Source organism: Triticum dicoccoides, chromosome 7A, assembly GCF_002162155.2.
Source record: "Triticum dicoccoides isolate Atlit2015 ecotype Zavitan chromosome 7A, WEW_v2.0, whole genome shotgun sequence".
NCBI lineage: Eukaryota > Viridiplantae > Streptophyta > Magnoliopsida > Poales > Poaceae > Triticum > Triticum dicoccoides.
Genome location: NC_041392.1, coordinates 254,106,743 through 254,115,650, shown reverse-complemented (window position 1 = coordinate 254,115,650; position 8,908 = coordinate 254,106,743). Strand labels below are relative to the sequence as shown.

The 8,908-nt window shown below is 44.3% G+C and overlaps 1 pseudogene; it reads right to left on the bottom strand.

Annotated features, from left to right (window-relative positions):
* Positions 1 to 7,701: 7,701 nt before the first annotated feature.
* LOC119334877 lies at positions 7,702 to 7,840 on the bottom strand (annotated as a pseudogene).
* Between the last annotated feature and the right edge of the window lie 1,068 nt (positions 7,841 to 8,908).

The following is an 8,908-nucleotide window of genomic DNA, read 5'->3' as shown; positions in this document are numbered from 1 at the left end:
CAAGCACCTGGCCACGAGGGTGGAGGGCGCGCCCCTGCCTCATGGGCCCACGGTGGCTCCCCTCCACTTATTCCAGCTACCACACACTCCTTCCTCCCACAAACATCACTAACCAGCTCAAACCCGAGTCCAAGCTCATTTTGCTGCCATTTTCGATCTTCTTGCTCAAAGCTCCATTCAAAAAACTGCTTTGGGGGATTGTTCCTTGGTATGTGACTCCTCCAATGGTCCAATTAGTTTTTGTTCTAGTGCTTTATTCATTGCATATTTTTGCTGCTTAGGTGACCCTATTCTTGAGCTTGCATGTCAAATTTATATGGTCAAAAGTAGTTTTAATGCATGATATTGCCTCTAGGCACTTGTAGGAGTAGTTGCTATCAATTTTGTTGAGTTTGGTTCACTTTTATTTTGAAGTTACTAAAAATTTCAGAAAAAGATGAAGAGATTTTTGACGGGCTCATCGAGCCGAAGCTCGAAGGATAAGCAAAGTGAGGAGGATAAGAGGCCCAAATATAATCTTCCTCGCACCACGGAGGTTCGGCCATGTGAATGGCCTTGTGATGATTTCTTGAGAGCAGCCGGGATTTATGATGATTTCTATGAATTGGCTGAGAATGCAGGCCTCACTGCCTTACTCCACGACTAACGCAAACAATGTCTCTTACTCACCAATATCTTTGTGCAAAACTTTCATTTCCATGCTAGGAGCTCACCACCTATGGTGGAATTTCATTTATATGATGAGAATAAGGAGATGTCACTTCAAGATTTTTGCCGGGTTTGTTTGATCCCTTTCGAGGGCAGCGTAGAGGAACCACATCGTGACGATGTGGATGGGTTTTTTGATACCATTACTGTAGGGGAAATGAGGAAGGTTTCCGACGCACGAATTACTAGCATACACTTTCCTGTTCTACGTTACTTTGCTATATTTGCTAGTAGATGCTTAATTGGGCACGGAAACCGTGGAAATCTGAGTGCCCTAATATTGTTATTTTGTGCCATGCCTTATTTCGTGATGACACATTCAGTATGGGCGCTATTATTGCAAAGCGTTTAAATCTTAACCGTAGTAAGGGCCCCATCCTTGGAGGCATCTTCGCCTCGCCCCTCGCTGCACACTTTAACATACCTATTAGGCATTACGAGAAGGAAGAGAAGTTGCTGCCTCCTGTTTATCTAGATTATAAGAGTATGGTAGCACATGATTTTATTGTTAAGAATAGGGAAAAGGCGCTTAAGTACAAATTAATATTTGGTAAAAATTATCCTGAGACTATTACCCTGCCTGCTCCTTCCTTGTTTGATTTATCTGCAGACAAGTACCTTGTTCCGTTGGAGGCCATTCACGCCTACCGAACCCTACATCAGCTACAGAGCCAGAGCCGGAACCATAATTTGATCCTCCACGACAGTCTGATTACCAGTGGGATCCGTAGGTGATTGCCAACCAGTGGCAATCCGAGGCTTCTTCACAATACGACCCCAACTATTAATTTGGATATCCACCAGGCCAGTCGTGACCATAGACCAACTTAGGCCAAAAGCCTAAGCTTGGGGGAGTACGTATTTCTCACCGACATTACATTCATGTTCACACACTCATTGCTAGTTGTCGGTGCTCATACTTTTTCACTGTATCATCCATGCTAGTTTATTTCCTTTTTATGCTTTCTTCTTGTGTGTTTAATAAACCTTAAGAAAAACAAAAAATTAGTTGTAGCTTTTAGTTAGTTTACTTTCCAAGCTTGTAGTAGTAATTAAAAAGAAAACCCCAAAAGATTTCTTGTTCTTCTTTTTCTTGTTGGGAGCTTTCCTGTGTAAATAGTTTTATTTCTTTTCTTTTTCTTTGGGGGTCGAGAGGAGAAGACCATAATTAAAATGTTAAAGTGGCTCTTATATGCATTATTGTTGATCTGACAAAGAGCCCATATTACCTTGTCTTCTCTCTTGAATTGAATGCTTGCAGATTCCAGCTTAGTCCAATGCACATGCACTATTATTATTATCCACACTATTCGGTCGTGCAAGTGAAAGGCAATAATGATGATTATATGATGAGCTTATTGAGATGAGAAAATCTTGTATGAACTCGACCTCTCTTGTTTTTGTAAATATGATTAGTTCATCGTTCCTGATTCAGCCTATTATGAATAAACATGTTTGCAATGACAATTAGAGATTATAGTTGCTTATGCCATGCTTAATTAGCTAGGAGCTTATAATGGTTTGCCTTGCGTGCCAACATGCTATTGAAATGGTTGTGATGTGGTATGATAGGGTGGTATCCTTTTTTGAACGATTCGAGTGGCTTGACTTGGCACATGTTCACGCGTGTAGTTGAAACAAAATCAACATAGCCTCTACGATATTTATGTTCATGGTGCATTATATCCTACTCATGCTTGCATTCGGTGTTGAATAATTTTAATGCATGTTCATGACTGTTGTCGCTCTCTAGCTGGTCGCTTCCCAGTCTTTTGCTAGCCTTCACTTGTACTAAGCGGGAATACTGCTTGTGCATCCAATTCCATAAACCCCAAAGTTATTCCATATGAGTCCACCATAGCTACCTATATACGGTATCTACCTGCTGTTCCAAGTAAATTTGTATGTGCCAAACTGTAAACCTTCAAATAAACATTCTATTTTGTATGCTCGAATAGCTCATGTATCAACTAGGGATGTCCGTATCTTCCATGTTAGGCGGGTTATTCTTAAAAGGAGTGGACTCCGCTCCTCACTCACGAGAAAATGGCTGGTCACCGAGATGCCCAGTCCCTTGCTTTATGCAAATCAAATCAAAATAACTGCAAACAAAACTCCCACGGGACTGTTGTTAGTTGGAGGCACTCGTTGTTTCGAGCAAGCCATGGATTGATGCTTGTTGGTGGAGGGGGAGTATAAACTTTACCATTCTGTTTGGGAACCGCCTATAATGTGTGTAGCATGGAAGATATTGCCATCTCTTGGTTGTTATGTTGACAATGAAAGTGTACCGCTCAAAATATTATTCACATCTATTTCAAAACCGAGCTCTGGCACCTCTACAAATCCCTGCTTCCCTCTGCGAAGGGCCTATCTATTTACTTTTATGTTGAGTCATCATCCACTTATTAAAAAGCACCAGTTGGAGAGCACCGATGTCATTTGCATCCATTACTGTTAGTTTACATTGAGTATGACTTGACTGGATCTCTTTTACCATGAATTACAATGTCTAGTCAGTCCTTGATCTTTAAAGGTGCTCTGCATTTATGGTTTGCAGTCTCAGAAAGGGCTAGCGAGATACCATCTTCTTATATCATATCATGATTGTTTTGAGAAAGTGTTGTCATCCGAGATTTACTATTATTGCTCGCTAGTTGATTATGCCATTGATATGAGTAAACATGAGACCTAAATGTTATTGTGAATATGGTTAGTTCATAATCTTTGCTGAAAACTTGAATGCTGGCTTTACATATTTACAACAACAAGAGCAAACAGAGTTTGTAGAAGTTTTTCTTTATCACTTTTAGTTTATCAACTGAATTGTTTGAGGACAAGCAAAGGTTTAAGCTTGGGGGAGTTGATACGTCTCCGTCGTATCTACTTTTCCAAACACTTTTACCCTTGTTTTGGACTCTAACTTGCATGATTTGAATGGAACTAACCCGGACTGACGTTGTTTTCAGCAGAATTGCCATGGTGTTATTTTTGTGCAGAAATAAAAGTCCTCGGAATGACCTAAAAATCAACGGAGAATTCTTTTGGAATATATAAAAAATATTGGAAGGAAGATCCACGTCAGGGGGGCTCCACCTGTCCACGAGGGTGGGGGCGCGCCCTACCCCCTGGGCGCGCCCCCCTACCTCGTGGGCCCCCTGACGCTCCACCGACCTCAACTCTGACTCCATATATTCACTTTCAGGGAGAAAAAAACGGGGTAGAAGGATTCATCGCGTTTTACGATACGGAGCCACTGCCAAGCCCTAAACTCTCCCGGGAGGGCTGATTTGGAGTCCGTTCGGGGCTCCGGAGAGGGGAATCCGTCGCCATCGTCATCATCAACCATCCTCCATCTCCAATTTCATGAAGCTCACCCCCGTGCATGAGTAATTCCATCGTAGGCTTGCTGGACGGTGATGGGTTGGATGAGATTTATCATTTAATCGAGTTAGTTTTGTTAGGGTTTGATCCCTAGTATCCACTATGTTCTGAGATTGATGTTGCTATGACTTTGCTATGCTTAATGCTTGTCACTAGGGCCCGAGTGCCATGATTTCAGATCTAAACCTATTATGTTTTTATCAATATATGAGAGTTCTTGATCCTATCTTGCAAGTCTGTAGTCACCTACTATGTGTTATGATCCGGCAACCCCGAAGTGACAATAATCGGGACCACTCCCGGTGATGACTGTAGTTTGAGGAGTTCATGTATTCACTATGTGTTAATGCTTTGGTCCGGTACTCTATTAAAAGGAGGCCTTAATATCCCTTAGTTTCCAATAGGACCACGCTGCCACGGGAGGGTAGGACAAAAGATGTCATGCAAGTTCTTTCCATAAGCATGTATGACTATATTCGGAATACATGCCTACATTACATTGATGATGTTGGGGAATGTAGTAATTTCAAAAAAAATCCTACGCACACACAGGATCATGGTGATGCATAGCAATGAGAGGGGAGAGTGTTGTCCACGTACCCTCGTAGACCGAAAGCGGAAGCGTTAGCACAACGCGGTTGATGTAGTCGTACGTCTTCACGATCCGACCGATCAAGTACCAAACGTACGGTACCTCTGAGTTCAGAACACGTTTAGCTCGATGACGTCCCTCGAACTCCTATACAACTGAGCTTTGAGGGAGTTTCGTCAGCACGATGGCGTGGTGACGATGATGATGTTCTACCGACGCAGGGCTTCTCCTAAGCATCTCTATGATATTATCGAGGTGGACTATGGTGGAGGGGGGCACCGCACACCGCTAAGAGATCCAAGAGATCAATTGTTGTGTCTAGAGGTTCCCCCTACCCCCGTATAAAGAGGAGCAAGGGGGGAGAGGCGGCCGGCCAGGAGGAGGTGCGCCAAGGAGGAGTACTACTCCTACCGGGAGTAGGACTCCCTCCTTTCCTAGTTGGAGTAGGAGAAGGGGGAAGGAGGAGGGAGAGAGGAAGGAAAGGGGGGCGCCGCCCTCCCCCTCCTTGTCCAATTCGGACTAGAGGGAGAGGGGGTGTGCGGCCTGCCCTGGCCGCCCCTCCTCTTCTCCACTAAGGCCCATCTTGGCCCATTAAACCCCCCGGGGGGGTCCGGTAACCCCCGGTACTCCGGTAAAATCCCGATTTCACCCGGAAACACCTCCGATATCCAAATATAGGCTTCCAATATATCAATTTTTATGTATCGACCATTTCAAGACTCCTCGTCATGTCTGTGATCACATCCGGGACTCCAAACTACCTTTGGTACATCAAAACACATAAACTCATAATATAACCATCATGGAACTTTAAGCGTGCGGACCCTACGGGTTCGAGAACTATGTAGACATGACCGAGACACGTCTCCGGTCAATAACCAATAGCGGAACCTGGATGCTCATATTGGCTCCTACATATTCTACGAAGATCTTTATCGGTCAAACCGCATAACAACATACGTTGTTCCCTTTGTCATCCGTATGTTACTTGCCTGAGATTCGATCTTCGGTATCTTAATACCTAATTCAATCTCGTTACCGGCAAGTCTCTTTACTCATTCTGTAATACATCATCCCGCAACTAACTCATTAGTTGCAATGCTTGCAAGGCTTATAGTGATGTGCATTACCGAGTGGGCCCAGAGATACCTCTCCGACAATCGGAGTGACAAATCCTAATCTCAAAATACGCCAACCCAACAAGTACCTTCGGAAACACCTATAGAGCACCTTTATAATCACCCAGTTACGTTGTGACGTTTGGTAGCACACAAAGTGTTCCTCCGGTAAACGGGAGTTGCATAATCTCATAGTCATAGGAACATGTATAAGTCATTAAGAAAGCAATAACAGAATACTAAACGATCGTGTGCTAAGCTAATGGAATGGGTCAAGTCAATCACATCATTCTCCTAATGATGTGATCTCGTTAATCAAATGACAACTCATGTCAATGGCTAGGAAACATAACCATCTTTGATCAACGAGCTAGTCAAGTAGAGGCATACTAGTGACACTCTGTTTGTTTATGTATTCACACAAGTATTATGTTTCCGGTTAATACAATTCTAGCATGAATAATAAACATTTGTCATGATATAAGGAAATAAATAATAACTTTATTATTGCCTCTAGGGCATATTTCCTTCAGATGAATTGGAGCTAGTTCTGTGTCACCCTACGTTATGAGTGTTACATGATGAGCCGCATCTGGCATAATTCTCTATCACTGATCCATTGCCTACGAGCTTTCCATATATTGTTCTTCACTTATTTACTTTTCCGTTGCTACTGTTACAATCACTTCAAAACCCAAAAATATTACTTTTGCTACCGTTACCTTTTGCCACCGTTACCACTACTATCATATTACTTTGCTACTAAATACCTTGCTGCAGATATTAAGTTTCCAGGTGTGGTTGAATTGACAACTCAGCTGCTAATACTTGAGAATATTCTTTGGCTCCCCTTGTGTCGAATCAATAAATTTGGGCTGAATACTCTACCCTCGAAAACTGTTGCGATCCCCTATACTTGTGGGTTATCAGGCATCTCCCCATACATCAGAAAAGATCAACTCAAGTGGTTTGGTAGATACACTAGTAGACATTGGATAGGGTAATTGGTGACTTTTTGCTCGTTGACATGAGTCACATACTGACTCAACATCTAACTCCCCATGACAAGGAAGTTTATTATTCCTAAGCACATGTTGAACTATTGAAAACGAAGGATGACCAAGCCAAGCGTGCCAACGCGATGAAGATATCTTGATGATACCATAAGCTTGTTTATTTGATGTCCTAGATGGAATCAATGGATAGAGACCTCCTCTACATCTGCCTCGATGCAGCACCCTCCCCGTGACCTGATCCTTGATAAAAGGAAATAAGGCCAAAACTCAATGTAAACATGATTGTCAAGGGTAAGACGATGAATGGAAAGGAGATTTTGTGAGGCAGTAGGAATATGTAGAATTTTGTTTAGATGGAGATCTTGATTTTGGGTTCTGATAATGGAATTTCCAACATGACTAATATTCATACATGTACCATCAGCAGTGTGGACCTGATCGCCTCTGTGGTACTTGTCACCGGTGGTTAACTTCTTGAGTTCACCCGTGATGTGATTAGTAGCGCCACTGTCGGCGTACCAATTTGTGTCCACCCCATAGGATGAGGTTGCTACAGATCCGGCCACCTTCTCTTCTGGAAGATAGTCATCCGTGAACCAGTACCAGCACTCCATGGCAACGTGGCCTGGCTTGCTGCATATTTGGCTGTGGGGGCGATTGTCATTGCGGAAACCCCCATCAGCCGGTCCTCCTGGTCTTGGGCGCCCCCTGTTGTTGTTGTAGCCAGGAGAGGCACCACCAAAGCCGCGGCCATGTTCACCGCGCCCGCCACCACGGTCACGGGACATGCCACGACCACGCTGCTGACTACGCCCACGAGTAGCGGCGTTGGCTGAAGATCTGAAGCCGCCTTCACCAGAGGCTTGAAGAAGCTCGACGCGCTGATCAAAGTTCGCCATCTGGGAGTACAGTGCATCTAGTGTAAGTGGTTCGGTACGAGCATCAAGAGAAGATACCAGGGGGTTGTATTCCAGGTCGAGGCCGGCCAGGATGTATGAGATCAGTTCATCTTCGCCAAGTGGTTTGCCGGCAGCCGCCAGCTCATCAGCGAATGACCACATCTTGGCGAAGTAGACCCCGACTGACTGGGTTCCCTTCTCGGCGTTGGAGAGGGAGATCCGGAGGTTGTTGATGCAGGAGTGGGAGTGCGACGAAAACATGTTTGTTAGAGCGGTCCATGCCGCGTGCGCCGTCTCCACGGCGACCATCTGCGTCAGCACCTCCCTCGTGATCGAAGTCAGGAGGTAGGCGAGCACTTGCTGGTATTGGGTGACCCAGGTCGCGTGCGCCGGGTTTGGCATGCTTGTAGGCTTGCCATCTTTGTCGGTGCTGGTGATGGTTTTCTTAGGCTCGACAATGGATCCATCTAGGTACCCGAAAAGGGAAGCTGCACGTATCTGGGGAAGGAGTTGGGTCTTCCACAGAAGGAAGTTTTCACGGGTAAGCTTCTCGATGATTTGGTTGTTGAGGGGATTGGCCATGGTGTGGGATGAGGAGGAAGACATGGCGGCTAGGAAGGAAAGGCTAGATGTGTTTTGGAAGGGAAGCTCTGATTACCATGTGAACATAAGGAAGCGTGTTTTTACCTACCGTAGTAGGCCGCTGGTTTCGTGTTATATAGGATCAGCAAGCCCTGATCGAGGCGTATACAAGATATCGTTAGAGACTTGGGTTACAAGAATATAAAGAGATAACAACGAATCTAAACAACTCTAGGCAGGATTCGGTTTTGGTTTTATCTCAACCAAACCGAGTACAACCAGAATATCTAGAACTCTCTAGACTATTCCTAACATAGAGAGGCCAACCTAAGTTGCATACTGAGAAGCCTATCCATGGTTTTCTTTAGCTTTGGACTTATAGCCATCACATCAGGGCACAAGTTGGGGTGAGTTGTTGAGGGGACTATGACAAGTGGGGTCTAGGGATACTTTGGTTACTTCACCCCGGTCAATGACTTTTGACCGGGCAATAATGATGTCTAGTGGCATTTTTTAGCACACACTTAACAAAGGGATAACATTTTTGGGTAGTTGAAAATTCTAATGACAAATGGAGGAATGTCACATAACTAATGAAAAACTGATCGA